The sequence below is a fragment of the Nicotiana tabacum genome, chromosome 15, assembly GCF_000715075.1.
Source record: "Nicotiana tabacum cultivar K326 chromosome 15, ASM71507v2, whole genome shotgun sequence".
Classification (NCBI taxonomy): domain Eukaryota; kingdom Viridiplantae; phylum Streptophyta; class Magnoliopsida; order Solanales; family Solanaceae; genus Nicotiana; species Nicotiana tabacum.
In genome coordinates, this window is record NC_134094.1 from 56780127 (window position 1) to 56796618 (window position 16492).

Genomic DNA, 16492 nt, shown 5'->3' on the forward strand with positions numbered 1-16492 from the left:
CATCTCCACTGGCAAATAGAAAAAACTAACAGCAATTTTGCCGAACCGTATCGAAGCCGTACCGAACCATACCGAACTACTTTGGAACGGTATTTGGTATGCACAATTGATATACCAAAGACCGAAGTACTGAATCGAAGTTTTTAAATACGGTACCGAAGTACCGAATGCCCACCCCTAATAAGAATTAGGACAACCATCTCAATGGCCAACTTGACCACCACACACATTAGAAATATTCCACGCAAAATATTGAGATGGTGCACCCAACTCGTTCCCGGAAATATTTTCACAATTTTGCCACAAGTGTGGTCCTCCACAATATGGACAAGCATCACCAAAATAAGAATAACCAATATTTAACCAAATTTTATTAAAATATGTCATCTAACACAAGTAAAAACATACCAAATTATACTAAAACTAGAAAACATAAAAATAAAAATTAAAACTTGACTTGATAAGTAGTGAAAGCTTGATCTAGTGAAATAATTATGTCCCCGGCAACGGTGCCAAAAACTTGTTGCCCTAAATCGCACACGCAAGTACACGCAGTCAATCAAGTAATAAAGAGTAAGTAGGGTATCGTTCCCACAAGTACTTGTGATTAATTGTCAACTTAAGCGAATTCTAGTTTATCGAGTCAAAAACAATTTCAAGGTAGTTTTTTTTGATTAATTCTTCTACTGATAATTGCAAGTAAAAGAAAAACTAATGAATTAGCACACTTAGCATGAAGGATTTTAATTCAATTAGAAATAATATTCTAGGGTCATGGTTGGATAACAATCCTGTTGAATTCTTCAATCAACCCGACTTATCAATTTATCGGGGTTATTAACCTGCAAGGACAAAAATACTCGTAGAAATTTGACAACTTTTTCTCGCCTATTCAATTTATTCTAGGGCCATAGGTATATTTCTATCCGTATTCACAAATCAATTCCCCAATGAATAGGCTCGAGATCACGCTCTATTCAATCCTATTGCAATCAAGAATTACCTCTTTCAAGTTCAACTCAAGATTCATATATAGTATTTCACTGTTAGCTAGGCAGTAAAATAATTAGGCTCGGGATATGAATAAATAACCCAATCTAATAAATTAAATCGTCAAATTAATATCCGAATATCAACATTCATACAAAACTACAATCCCATAATAAATGAGTTTAGCCATGCATAGTCATGGTAGCAATCTCAACAAATTTTCAAGAATACATAAAAACCAATAATAGAAGGGAGAAAGAAGAACTCAAGATGAATTCCATGATTTTCGAACTCTTTTATGGCTTTTCTCTGCTTCCAAGTGTATTCTTGCCTCCCCAAAATACTTCTCTCTCTTCAAAAAGTGGCTAACTCTCATATTTATATGGTTTAGGGTTTAGTTTGGGCGAAATTGGCTTCACCTAGTTTGGATTGAAAAAGCTAATTTTTCTGCTCCGGTCCCGGTCTGGCGAAGTGAACCTCGCTTTGCTGTCCGGGACTTTTCTGGTTTCTTCTGCTATGGTCCCAGTCTGGCGAAGTGAACCTCACTTCGCTGTCCGGAACTATTTTGGTTTCTTCTGCTCCGGTCCCGGTCTGGCGAAGTGAACCTCGCTTCGCTGTCCGGGACTTTTCTATTCAACTCTTTTTTCACTAATGTTTCTTCCATTTGATCCTTTTCCGCGCAAGTTTGTTCCTACATATAAGAAATATGTAATGAGCATATTTTCACTTCAAAAACGGTGTGAACTCTCGTAACTCACACAAGAATTAATACATAGACACACACTAGAAGAAAGTATATAATTTACAACAACTTTCTAGCAACAACAATGATATCGTTGCTAAAAATAAATAAATGGCAACAACTCTATTTAGTTGTTGCTATATCATAGAACTTTTACCCACAAAAAAATTCTTGTTGGCTAACGTTTTAATTTTGCTGCCATAACTTTTTGGGTAATATAATAATTTTAAAATATAAATAAATTGACAACAATAAATTGTTAGTGTTGCCAAAAGTATTTTCTTGTTGGTAAAATACTTATTTTTCTCAACATTTTGCTTGACTTGTGGCCTAAAGAATATTTAGTTCTTTCTCAATTTTCAGCAAAAACAAACGCGGCAAACTTTCCTCCCCCTTTTCCCCCCGAATCCCTCCCCCTTTTATTTTCATTTTGGCTTTCACCTTCTCCAATTCATTCAACCCTTCGACTCGTGCTTTGAGTTACGAGGTTCAAATGAGCGACAACCTTATCTTCCAGTGCTGCGGTTATGGCTTGAAATTGTATGCTCCTCCATCTCTAGTTTTAGTTATTTCTACTTTAGGGTTTCAATTCCTTGAATGCTTCGATTTAGGTTTTTAGTTAGGAGGTCCTAACCAGGGTCGACTCTTTCTCAAAGCAAAAACATGGGCATCAAATAAACTATTTTCTTGCAGGTTCTAAATAAAGATAGTGTGGTTCATCCACATCAGTATTTATAGCTCCATTTCAGTTCTAATCAATGGTCCCATGTCTTATTCGGTTAGTATTTCTATTATAACTTTTTTTTTTTAAATATTACGTTCCTTTCTATTGATTGTAGATTCACAAGCAGATCGTGACTATAATTTTTTTTAGGTATATTTATGCCTTTTGGAATTGGGATAGATGTAGATTTTGGCATCTGCTTTGTCTATATTTTTTGCGGTGTAATGCTCTTAAAGAATAGGTTATTTCTGGCATTGCGGATGCAAGTCTCTCTTTGGCTGTGTTACTTTGATTCCGACATCTCACTGTAAGTTTGTTTCTGCTTTGTCTATATTCGTTTCTTTAGCATCTATGTTTGAAAATTGACTTAATACATTTCAATTGTACTGATTTTATCCTTATTAGTGATGGAAACTCAAAGTGGAAATAGTTACACTTAATGATGTGAGTATTACTATCGTGAATCTTGAGGAAGATGTTATATCCGTATCTCTAGTTTCAATGGACATTTTGGGTTCCAAGGGATTGAATGTATTGTGAGATTAGGTGTTATCTGTTCTTTGAGAAAATTCGATGAAGTCTAATAATAATTGTGATTTCAATTAGGACCTTAAGAGGATTAGTTGCCTTGTTAAAATTAAAACTATAGTGACCTTTCTGTTCCGTAGTTTTATTGTTTAATCTTAGTGTCTTGCACAAAATAATTTTGAGGTTCAAAAAGTAAATCCTTTTTCTAGATAAAAGCAATTGTATTATAAAGCTAGCACTAAGGAAGTGATGTAATATTTTTTTTTTGGTCAAAGCGCTGTAGTAATTAAAAGTGAGCAAAACACCAGAAGAAGAAACAATTTCCAATATTACAGGGATTTCAAGAATAAATATTTGTGTCATGCATCCATAAAGCCTTATTTGTACTACCAATTATCATTCATTCACTACTTTTTTATAAGCTGCTAGTGCCGGTTAGTAGTTCTACTTGTATATTTGTATATAATTGCTCTTGAATTATCTGTACTACCAATTATACTTGCCTCCTTTTTTCCCATGATATCGCAAGTACGGAGAGAAAAACAATTGCTAATACAGTGAAACATGAGATGGAGAAAAAGAGGTAATTCTCTGCTTTAATAGAAACCTTTATTGTTTAATATACAGTAGGGATTTAAACACATGGAAAGAAATATTCATGATTTGACCAATAAAAAATGAAACCTTTGATATGCAAAGAGAAAGTGGTACCAAATGCAACAACTCATAGTACTAAATATCACTTAGTCATTTGCAATTCTCATTGTAATCACCCGGACTTATTTTGAGAAAAAAAATTTAACTTAGCATAAAGAAAGATATTACTCTTTACAAATTTCATATATAGAGAACTTGGTTCTTTCTGTTGCAGCTTGAGTGGATTGTTCTCTAATCACATATAAGTATTAATTAAATATTTCAAATCATGTCCTACCTTTATCCTTCTTTATGTTAAGCAGCCTAGGAGGAAACCCAAGGAAGAAGGCTATTGTTTCTGTTCTAACACTATCCATTACTGATTGCATCACTTTTTCCCTTATGATGGTCCAATATTTCTTGCACCCTATAATTATGATTATGGCATGACTGTCATACATGTTTCTAGTAGAGTTGTACCTGCTGTGTAATTCCAAACGCACAACCAGTTAAGTTTATTTGAGGATTCTTGATTTTGTCAATGAATTGGAAAAGCTATGAAGGAGATTAACATTGATGGAACCATGTCATATAGTGAATTGTATGTTTCGTTTCCTCTACTTTGTTTTACAGCCTTCACATTCTTGCTATTATTTATACTTGTTGATCTTATAGTGTTATATTTTGGAAGAAGAGGACGAGGCAAGTCTACAAGTCATGCTAAGTAACTTAATCTTTCATGAAAAAAGTAAATATCTTGGATGTATGTACAAAAGAGTCTATTTACTTGAATCAATCTTTGTATTGTATTTGATTTTGACTATAATATTGTATTTTTGGGAATATTTAGTAGGTTTTGGTGCAGCAACTTTGTTTGGGAAAGTATTCAGCTTTGATGTGGTTTTTTGAAAGATTTATGTAACGACCCGACCGGTCGTTTTGAGCTCTAGCGCGTCATTCAGCAGTTTGAGACCATGAGTAGCTTCACTTCAGGTATTATGACTTGTACGCATGGTCGGAATTAAAATTTCGGAAGTTCAGAGTTGATTTGGAAAGAAAATTCTTATTTCGGAAGCTTTAAGTTGGAAGAATTGACTAAGGTTGGATTTTTGAGCAAACGACCTCGGAATCGGGATTTGAAGATTCCAACAGGTTCGTATGATAATTTTGGACTTGGGCGTATATTCGGGTCAAATTTTAGATGATCCGGGAACGTTTTGACACCTATTATAGAAGTTGGCATTTTTAGAAAGATTTCTTAAATTTGAGTTGAAGTGCATTTCAATGTTATCAATGTCTGTTTGGGATTCTGAGCCTAGGAATAGCTCCGTATGGTGATTCTGGTATTGGAAATGCGTCCAGAAGTGGATTCGGAGGTCCGTAGGTCATTTTGGGATCATTTGGCGGAAGTTAGAGATTGGAAGATTTTTGAGAAGTTTGACCGGGAGTGGACTTTTTGATATCAGGGTCGGATTCTGATTCCGAAAGTTGGAATAGGTCCATAATGTCGAATGTGACTTGTGTGCAAAATTTGAGGTCAATCGGACGTGATTTGATAGGTTTCGGTATCGAAGGTAGAAGTTTGAAGTTCTAAAGTTCATTAAGCTCGAATTGGGCGTGATTCATGATTTTGATGTTGCTTGATGTGATTTGAGGCCTCGAGCAGGTTCGTGTTATGTTATGGGACTGGTTTGTGTGATTGGACGGGGTCCCGGGGGTCTCGGGTGTATTTCGGGTGGTTTCGGACCAAGTTGGAGCTGTTTTGGACTGTTGTTTCTGGTGTCTGGTTTCCTTCTTCACGAACGCAAAGGAAATCCCGCGTTCTCAAAGAAAAAATTTTGGGGTGCTGGATTTGGCCTTCGCGAACGCGACGCAGTGGTCACGAACGCGAAGAAGGAAGGGGAACCGGGACCCTGAGCCATTAAGCCTTCGCGAATGCGAATCTTAGACTGCAAACGCGAAGAAGGAGGGCAGTTGGCTACCGCGAACGCGAGAGCTTGAACGCGAACACGATGTTGTGCATGGTCAGGCCTTTGTGAACGCGACACTGGTCACGCGAACGCGAAGAAGAACGAGTCTGGGCAGATTGGATTTAATACAGGATTTGGCTCATTCTCTCTCATTTTTCACTGGGATGGACGATTTTTGGAGAGCTTCAAGGAGAGATTTTCATCATCTATGTCAAGGTAAGTGATTCCCACCTATTGCAAGTTAAATACTTGGTTTATATATGGATTTAAACAAGAAAATTAGTAGAAAATTTGATTTTTTAAGAAAAACGTAGAAATTCGTATTCTTGGATTTTTGACCACGAATTTGGGCATGGAATTAGAAATAAATCATACATTTGAGTTCGTGAGGTTATGAGTATTGGTTATCTTCAAAAAAATTTAGAATCCGGGGACGTGGGCCCGAGGGTGCTTTATCGACTTTTCGAGCGGAGTTGAAAATTGTTGTAAATTGATTACTTTTGAGTATTAGAGCATATTTTGATTGGGTTGCATCTTATTTGACTAGTTATGGAGCGTTGGACATTTATTTGAGTTGATTTTTAATGGCTTGGGAGCCGGTTATTCGGAGCGAGATAAGTCTCCTTTCTAACCTTGTAAGAGAGAATTTACCTCATAGGTGAAATAAATCAATATGAGCTCCTATTTGTGGGGGCTACGTACGCACGAGGTGACCAGAGTCCGTGCATAGCTACTATTATGCTTAAGTCTGGGTAGTCTAGGATCCCAAAGAATGCTCTACTTGTAATATTTGCAACCTTGTTGTCAATTTAAAATGCTTAAATCATATTGAACTTGGTAAATAAATTTTCTAAAAAGCTAAACATCATTTCTTGACTGTTAAAAGAGCAATTGCCATTTCCTTAGATAATTCCCCCTTGATGAATTATCGATTGACTGTTTGAATGTGTTTATCTTTGTGGAACGGGACGAACGCCTCGGTAGATTAGATAGATGCATCTATGATTCGCGCCATTCGACCCTCTGGCAGTGCACAATTTAAATATTTATTGGATCGGGTCGTACGACCCTGGCATGATTTGCGCATGACCTAATTGATTGTTTTGGAATTACTGATAATTGATATGGCCTCATTGGCCAGAGATATAAATTGTTAAAAGATGAAAATAAATTTGGAAATCCCCTATTAACAAGAGAATTATTTACCTGCCTCATGTTATTGTGTTTACCGTTGTCTCATAAAATTCATAATTCATCATATCATTGGTATATTAATTATATCCTATAGTAAGTGTCTGAGTCGACCCCCCGTCACTACTTCTTCGAGGTTAGGCGGGATACTACTGAGTACGCATTATTTTCGTACTCATGCTACACTTGCTGCATATTTTTGTGCAGGTACACATATGTTTAGCGGCCTTGTGGGCGCAGATGCGGGATTATGGCGAGGACTTAAGTGATGCATTCTATACGACGCTCCGCAGCCAATAGAGTCTCCTTCAGAGTACTTATACTTTTCCTGTCCAATTTGTATTCCGGACAGCTGTTGTATTTTATTTTATATTCCTAGTTAATGCTCATGCACTTGTGACACCGGGTTTTGGGATGATTATGGGTTGCACTGTATTGAAATTTTTAAAGATATTATTATGTATTTTGTAAACTCCATCTTCTACTATTTAATTGAGGGGAAAAACTGTAATTTCAAAAATATTAAAATGAGAATTTACTAATTATTGGGTTTGGCTTGCCTGACAGTAGTGTCAGGCGGCATCACGACCTTTCAAGAATTTTGGGTCGTGACAATTTACAACTTATTTATTCAATTCTATTTGGAGTAGTTCTCTTGATCTGATAATTTTGCAACTTATATTCAGTTTTCTTTTAGCTGAATGTTTCTATTCAACAATTCTGTAATATGTAATATTTTCAGTGATGAAGTAATTGCAATATGTTTAGTAAGTGGACAATAGGCACATCTAATTCCCCTTTTTTCTTTGTTAATTGTAGTTTTGTACTTTACAACTTCCTTTTATCAAAATATAATTATACTTATCTTCCTTAGTAGGATGGACATGCTTAAATCATCATTGCTGGAAATATGGTTCATGCAGTGCAACAAGTTGTTGGAAGAAGATTTATTTTTGGATGAATTAAATAAGAATTTAATGACCTTGGTATATGATGCTTTTGTTCTTTTTGTAAGTAAAAGCATACATTTTAGGAGATTTAGTTTCTTAAAGTGACTACATACTTGTGTACCAATTTTAAGTATTGATGTTTATATATATATAATTTATTATTTTATATATATTTGTGAAATTATTATTGGCAAAAGGTAATTCATGATCACAATAGCAATTGTTGCTAAAAACCTTGATAATAGATCAATAACTACCTTTCCCGCTAATTTTTTCACCACAACAAATATTGTAGGTAAATATTTGCTTATTTTATTTTAATAGGATTTTAGTCTATTTTTAATTTTAGCTTTAAAAAAATAAAATTTCGAAAATACAAAAATAGTTTCATCTTTATGATATTTTATATAATTTGGGATCATTATTATTGTTTTAGTTTTCTTAAGGTTTAACATATTTTCTCTATCACTACTTTTAGTATGTTTTTATATAAAAATACCAAAAAATATTCTTATATTATAATATCTGTTACCTTAATATATAGTTTGGTAGAATTGTGCAATTAGAAATATCTTATTTAATTAGCATGAATTAGTAATAATAGTATTTTAATTTTTAGGAAAAATATCACGACCCCAATTCACCCTCGGTAGGATGTCGTGATGGAACCTAGTCTCTAAGACTAGGTAAGCCTAACAATTTGCAGAATATCATAATATAAAGCTGAAGTCGAATTCTCAACACACGAAATACATATAAAACTGCAAATCAATAATTACAACTCCCAAAACCCAGTGAAAATAAGTCACAAGCTACTAAGAGCAAATACTAAGTGTCTCTATATATCAACGTCTAAGGAGAATAAGGAAAAAACACATAGTAAAGATAGAGGGGGACTCCGAGGTCTGCGGACGCTGGTAGATATACCTTGAAATCTTCACGTACAATCCATCTCACTAGTATCTGGCCTGGTAGGAAGAACCTGGATCTGCACAAAAAGATGTGCAGAGTGTAGTATGAGTAAGCCACAATGGTACCCAGTAAGTGACAAGCCTAACCTCGGTAGAGTAGTGACGAGGTCAGGTCAGGGTCATACTGGTTTAAAAGAAAAATAAGGTAGACGATATAATAATATTTTGAAATGACTGTGAATTTAAAACAACGAGAAGTTTCAGAAAATAACAGCACAACAACTAGAGGTAAATAACAAGGGCACTCCCGAGGTACCACCTCGTAGTCCCAAATATAAATATGCACGACAGGGGGGATCTCCCGAGGTACCGCTTCGTAGTCCCAAAGTAAATATGCAGTACAGGAGGATCTCCCGAGGTACCTTCTCATAGTCCCAAAGTAAATATGCAGTACAGGGGGATCTCCCGAGTAAACGCCTCGTAATCCTAAAATAAGTATGCAGTACAGGGGGATCTCCCGAGTAAACGTCTCGTAGTCCTAAAATAAATATGCAGTACAGGGGATCTCCCGAGTAAACGCCTCGTAGTCACAAAGTAAATATGCAGTAGATAACCAAAGGAACAACGAATTTACAGCAAGAAATCTTACAGTTAAAGATTTAATTCAAATCAAGGGAAACGGGTAATTCAACTAAGCATGTTGCACAAATTGCAAGTAAGAGTTAAGGCACTTAGATATGCAATACTAAGCTAAACATGATCACTACATATGCTAAGGCAACTCAGTTAATGAATTTAAAAGAAGACAACTCAGCAAGAAACGAAAATTTCCACAATTAGCCCGTGTATGCACTTGTCACCTCGCGTACACGGTGCTCATGTATCACAAATGGTTACAACAGTACCAAATCCTAAGAAGATTCCCCCACACAAAGTTAAACAAGTCACTTACCTCAAATCTCGCTCAATCAATCAGTAAGAATGCCTTTCCCTCAATTTTTCGACTCGGAATGGCCCAAATCTAGCCAAAATCAATTACATATCATGAATAAAGCTACAAGAAACTAATTTAAATCATAAATCTACAACTTTAGCAATGAATCGAAAAAATTTCCCCAAAATGTCGAACTGGGCCCACGTCTTGGAATCGGGTAATGTCACAAAATACGAATACCCATTCGATAGCGAGTTCACCCATACCACAATTACCAAAATCCAACACCAAGTTGCCACTCAATCCTCAAATCAAACTCTTCAAACCCCTAGCCTCAAACTCCCAAATTCCACCTTAAATATACACTAACTAGGTGGGAAAATCAATGAGAAAACAAGGTTATTGATCAAAAATAAGTACAAGAGACTTATCTCAAGAAATCCCTCGAAACTACTCTCAAAATCGCCAAACTCGAGTTCAAAATGTCCAATAATGATAAAAATCACGAACCCTTGCTTTTAAGTGTTCTGTCAAGCATTTCCGCTTTTGCGGTCCAAAATCCGCTTCTACGGTGAAGTCTCTGCATCTACGGAGTTCACATAAACCCCCGGGTTCCGCACTTGCGCGCAAATCTCTGCATCTACGGATGCGCTTCTGGGTCCCTCATCCGCTTCTGCGGAAGCCTTGGCCTCCCCAGCACCCTCACTCACTCTGCTTCTGCGATCACTCTTCCGCAGAAGCGGCTTCACTTCTGTGGTCTTCCTGTCACATCTGCGACCACTGTCCATCCTCCTCGCCCCAGCATCTGTGACTCAAAGCTTGCTTATGCGAGACCGTACCTGCGGTCAACCCTTCCGCTGGTGCGATGACACCAGAACCAGCCCAGCACCAGCTATTCCTCTAAGTCCACAAATGATCTGTTAACCATCCGAAACTCACCCGAGGCCCTCGGTACCTCAATCAGACATACCAACAAGTCCTAAAACATCATACGGACTTAGTCGAACCTTTAAATCACATCAAACAACGCTAAAACACGAATTGCGCATCAATTCAAGCCTAATGAACTTTAGAACTTCAAGCTTCTATATCCGACGCCAAAACCTATCAAATCAAGTTCGATTGACCTCAAATTATGTACACAAGTCATAATTGACATTACGGACCTAGTCCAACTTCCAGAATCGGAATCCGACTTCGATATCAAAAAGTCCACTCCCGGTCAAACTTTTCAAAAATCATCCCATTTTCCAACTTTCGCCAATTGACGCTAAAATGACCTACGGACCTCCAATTCAACATCCGAACATGCTGTTAAGACCAAAATCACCCTACGGAGCTATAGGAACCGTCAAAACTCCATTCCGGAGTTGTCTTCACACAATTCCAACTACGGTCGATTCCTACGACTTAAACTTTCATTTTAGGGACTATGTGTCCCATTACACTCCGAAACCAAAAACAAATCCTCCCGGCAAATCATAAAACCCAAAAATGAAATAGAGGGAGAAATAATTAGGGGTTCAGGGCTAATACTCTCAAAACGACTGATCGGGTCATTACATCCTCCCCCTCTTATAACAACGTTCGTCCTCAAACGAGTATAGAGACAAACCTGAAGTGGTGAAAAGATGAGGGTAACTGCTGCGCATATCATGCTCGATCTCCCAAGTCGCCTCCTCGACCGGATGACCCCTCCACTGAACCTTCACAGAAGCGATGTTCTTTGACCTCAACTTTCGAACTTGCCTGTCCAAAATGGCCACTGGCTCCATAACGTAGGATAGATCCTTGTCCAACTGGACTGAGCTGAAGTCTAACATATGAGACGGAACTCCGTGATACTTCCGGAGCATGGAAACATAGAATACTGGATGAACTGTAGAGAGACTAGGTGGTAGTGCAAGTCTGTAAGCCACCTCTCCAACCCTCTCAAGAATCTCAAAAGGCCTGATATACCTAGGGCTCAACTTTCCCTTCTTTCCGAACCTCATAACACCCTTCATGGGCAAAACCCAGAGCAAGACCCGTTCCCCAACCATGAATGCAATGTCGCAAACCTTCCGATCCGCATAACTCTTCTGTCTGGACTGGGATGTACGAAGTCGATCCTAAATCAATTTAACTTTATCCAAGGCATCTTAAACCAAATCTGTACCCAATAGTCTAGCCTCACCCGGCTCAGATCAACCCACTGGAGAGCGGCATTGTCTACGATACAAAGCCTCATATGGAGCCATCTGAATGCTCGACTGATAACTGTTATTGTAGGCAAACTCCGCAAGTGGCAAGAACTGATCCAAGCACCCCCAAAATCAATCACACACGCACGAAGCATATCCTCCAATATATGAATAGTGCGCTTAGACTGTCCGTCCGTCTGAGGGTGAAATGTTGTACTCAACTCCACACAAGTACCCAACTCACGATGTACGGCTCTCCAGAACCGTGATGTAAACTGCGTACCCCAGTCAGAGATGATAAATACTGGTATGCCATGAAGTCTGACAATCTCGCGGATGTAAACCTGAGCCAGCTGCTCTGAAGAATAAGTAGTAACCACAAGAATGAAATAAGCTGACTTGGTCAATCTGTCCATAATCACCCAAACTGTATCGAACTTCCGCTGAGTCCGTGGGAGCCCAACAACAAAATCCATAGTGATCCGCTCCCATTTCCATTGTGAATCTCTAACTTCTAAAGAAATCCACCCGGTCGCTGATGCTTATACTTCACCTGCTGACAATTTAGGCAACGAGTGACATATTCCACTATGTCCTTCTTCATCCGCCTCCACCAATAGTGCTGCCTCAAATCCTGATACATCTTCGTGGCACCTATGGAGTATCGGGAACTGTGAGCCTCCTGGAGAATCAACTCACACAACCCATCTACATTAGGCACACATAGCCTGCCCTGCATCCATAATACACCGTCAACTCCAATAGTGACCTCCTTGGCATCACCGTGCTGAACCGTGTCCTTAAAGACAAACAGATGGGGGTTATCATACTGACACTCTTTGATACGATCATAAAGAGAAGAATGAGAAACCGCACAAGCCAAAACTCGGGTCGGCTCAAAAACATCCAATCTAACAAACTGGTTGGCCAAGGCATGAACATCCAAGGCCAAAGGCCTCTCTGCTACTGGTAGACATGCTAAACTGCTCAAACTCTCCGCCTTGCGACTCAAGGCATTGGCCACCACATTGGCCTTCCCGGAATGATAGAGAGTGGTGATGTCATAATCCTTAAGCAACTCCAACCATCTTCGCTGCCGCAAGTTAAGATCCTTCTGATTAACCAGATGCTGTAGACTCTGGTGGTCAGTGAACACCTCATAAGGAACACCATACAAATAGTGCCGCCTGATCTTCAAGGCATGAACAATAGCTGCTAACTCGAGTTCATGGACAAGATAGTTCTTCTCATGTACCTTCAACTATCTAGATGTGTAGGCAATCACCCTACCGTCTTGCATCAACACCGCACCGAGACCAATGCGCGAAGCATCACAATATACCGTATAGGACCCCGAACCAATAGGCAACACCAACACTGGAGTTGTAGTCAAAGCAGTCTTGAGCTTTTGAAAGCTCTCCTCACAATCCTCGGTCCATCTGAATGGAGCACCCTTTTGGGTCAATCTGGTCATAGGTGATGCAATAGATGAGAACCCTCTACAAAGCGACGGTAATACCCCGCCAAGCCAAGAAAATTTAGAATCTTCGTAGTTGAGGATGGTCTGGGCCAACTCTGCACTGCTTCAATCTTCTTTGGGTCTACCTTGATCCCCTCACTCGATACTACATGACCCAAAAATGCCACTAAGTCTAGCCAGAACTCACACTTCACAAATTTTGCATATAACTTCTTCTCTCTCAAGGTCTGAAGCACAGTCCTCAGGGAGTACACCAGAATGTCGTCAATAAACACAATGATGAAGGAGTCAAGATAGGGCTGAAATACACTGTTCATCAAGTGCATGAATGCTGCTGGGGCGTTGGTCAGCCCAAAAGACATCACAAGAAACTCGTAATGACCATACCGAGTCCTGAAAGCAGCCTCTGGGATAACTGGCTCCCAAATCTTCAACTGATAATAGCCCGAATGCAAGTCAATCTTAGAGAACACTCTGGCACCCTGAAGTTGATCAAATAGGTCATCAATGCGTGGAAATGGATACTTGTTCTTCACTGTAACCTTGTTCAACTGGCGATAATCAATATACATTCGCATAGAACCATCCTTCTTCTTCACAAACAAGATAGGAGCACCCCAAGGCGATACACTGGGCCGAATGAAGCCCTTATCGAGAAACTCTTGAAACTGTTTCTTTAACTCTTTCAACTCTGATACAGCCATCTGATAAGGTGGAATAGAAATGGGCTGAGTGCCCGGTAACAAATCAATGCCAAAGTCAATATTCCTATCGGGCGACATGCCTAGAAGATCTGCTGGAAATACGTCTGCAAAATCCCTCACTACCGGAACGGAGTCAACCGTAGGAGTATCAACACTAACATCTCTCACATAGGCCAGATATGCATCACACCCATTCTCAACCATTCGCTGAGCTTTAAGAAATGAGACAACACTGCTAGGAACACGATCTAAGGTACCTCTCCACTCTAGCCGCGGTAGACCTGGCATATCCAACGTCACCGTCTTGGAATGATAATCAAGGATAGCGTGATAGGGCAACAACCAGTCCAAGCCCAAAATAATATCTAAATCCACCTTACTGAGCAATAATAAATCGGTTCTTGTCTCAAAACTACTAAGAACAATCAAACACGACCGACATTCACGGTCAACAATAATAGAACCACCCACGGGTGTAGATACATAAACAGGTAAACTCAAAAAATCGCGGGATACACCCAAATGCGGGGAAAAATAAGATGACACATAGGAATAAGTGGCACCTGAATCAAATAAGAATAATGTATCTCTATGACAGCCCGGAACAATACCTGTTGTCACGCCCCGACCTCAAGGAGCGCGACCGGCGCTCAACAGAGTTATCTCGGTCGAGCAAGCCTGCACGGTGCCATCTACCCAACTCACCCACAAATAAAGAGAAGAATACATTTCATTAATAAGTCAATAAGAAGTCATATGAACAACACTGGTTCATTTTCATTAGTTACGTCACTAACAAGTCTTCAAAATAGTATGTTGTACAATCATAGTTAAAGTGGAACATATGATACCATTACAACATTTTTAGTTTAACTTTTCCAAAAACAGATACAATCCACAACTATGTCTACGGAGCCTCTAATAGGAACAGAGGAGTACTATGACAGTACCGGCAACAAGGCCCCGGCTATCCCTCAAAATGCTATGTACAAAGTATAGAAGATACATGACCCCGAAATAAAGTGGGGCTCACCAAACCAGTTGAGGAAAGGGTGTGCTGCTATCACTGATCAATACCACCTGCTATGGAACCACCTGCATCCATTAAAGATGCATCTCCCCCGGTAAAAGGGACGTTAGTACATATGGAATAGTACTAGTATGCAAAACTAAGCACCCTCTCAATAGAATGAACAACAGTAAATGGAAAATAAAATATGAGATCAATAAGAGACTCAAACAGTATCAAAGTGTCACATTAAGGGAAACGTAAATTTCAAGTAGGTTTCGGTAATTTATGTTGGGAGATCTTTAGCACCGATATACCACCGTATTTTAGCACGGAGTCCGATCTCAGCCCGACCGGCTAAGACGTTTCACCCTGAGACATATACTCACAATACCACCATGTGCGCGGCATGGCGTCCGATCTCAGCACGATTGGGTAAGTCGTCTCACCACAATGTCGTGTAGGTCGACATTGCATCACATCTAGCTAGCAATAATCTCATCCCATTTAAGGGGAAAAACATCTCAACATACCAATCTCATCCCATGTAAGGGGAAACAGTCTTATCATATTAACACGAGGATTTACCCCTCAATCACTCCTATACCAACACGTGTAGTTTCGGGGTTAGGTCATTCCGACCTACCCTTCCTCGATGACTAATCGAAACTCCCAAAGCATTTGTTATTAAAAGTATTTACCACTCAATACATATTCCTTTACATGTCATTCATTTTATTGACATCATTGTCCATAAGGCAATATCATTCTTGGCACATTGGTCGTACTTCATAATTCAGCTCATTATTCCATTTTTAATCGTTATCATGAATAATCAACAACAAGGCCTTTCAACATTAAGGCTTTAATCACATACTTGAGCAAATTAGGGTCTTAGGCACATATGACTTCTTACACAATTGACATGGTAGCTTTCATAAGAATTCACGCTTTTAAATCATAACATAGTAACACACACAACCCATACCTAAACCACATCCTCAAACATTAACTTAACATAACAATAATCTTTGGAATACATATTGAACACATAATTATTTCAACACAAGGCTTATTTGACAGAAATTCAATTTATAAAGGGCATCACGAGACTTACAAGGACATTGCGGGGTTCAATTCTAAGAGAAGAGTTTAGCCAACATACCTTGCTTTGGCTTCCTTAAACTCTAAAATATTCCGGAAGTCTTAGGAACTTCAATCTATTGTAAAAATGTAACAAATTTAATCAAAATTAGGAAGATACTCATGGTTCTAGCTCCTTTGAGCATTTTATCAAATACTAGATATGCATTAAGGTTTCAAGGCCCTTTTATGGAGGATCCCCTCATCCCACAACCCATTCTTTACCATTTTAGCTCAACAATCTCCCTACCTCCCTTGATAATACATGCATGCAAAATAAACAACTCCCATACCCAAAATTTATCTTACCAATTACCCATTCCTAGTTAAATTTTGAATTTGAGGTTTAGGGTGTAGAATTTTACCTCTAGGATAAAGACCTAGTGTGCTTTCCTTG

General features: G+C 38.8%; 1 long non-coding RNA gene across 1 annotated transcript; it reads left to right on the forward strand.

Moving 5' to 3' along the window:
- Positions 1–2064: 2064 nt before the first annotated feature.
- On the forward strand, positions 2065–7430 carry LOC107771602 (uncharacterized). Its single transcript, XR_001644844.2, has 4 exons — positions 2065–2272; positions 2426–2510; positions 2607–2763; positions 6989–7430. It is a non-coding gene; the product is annotated as an uncharacterized LOC107771602 (long non-coding RNA).
- Positions 7431–16492: the final 9062 nt, after the last annotated feature.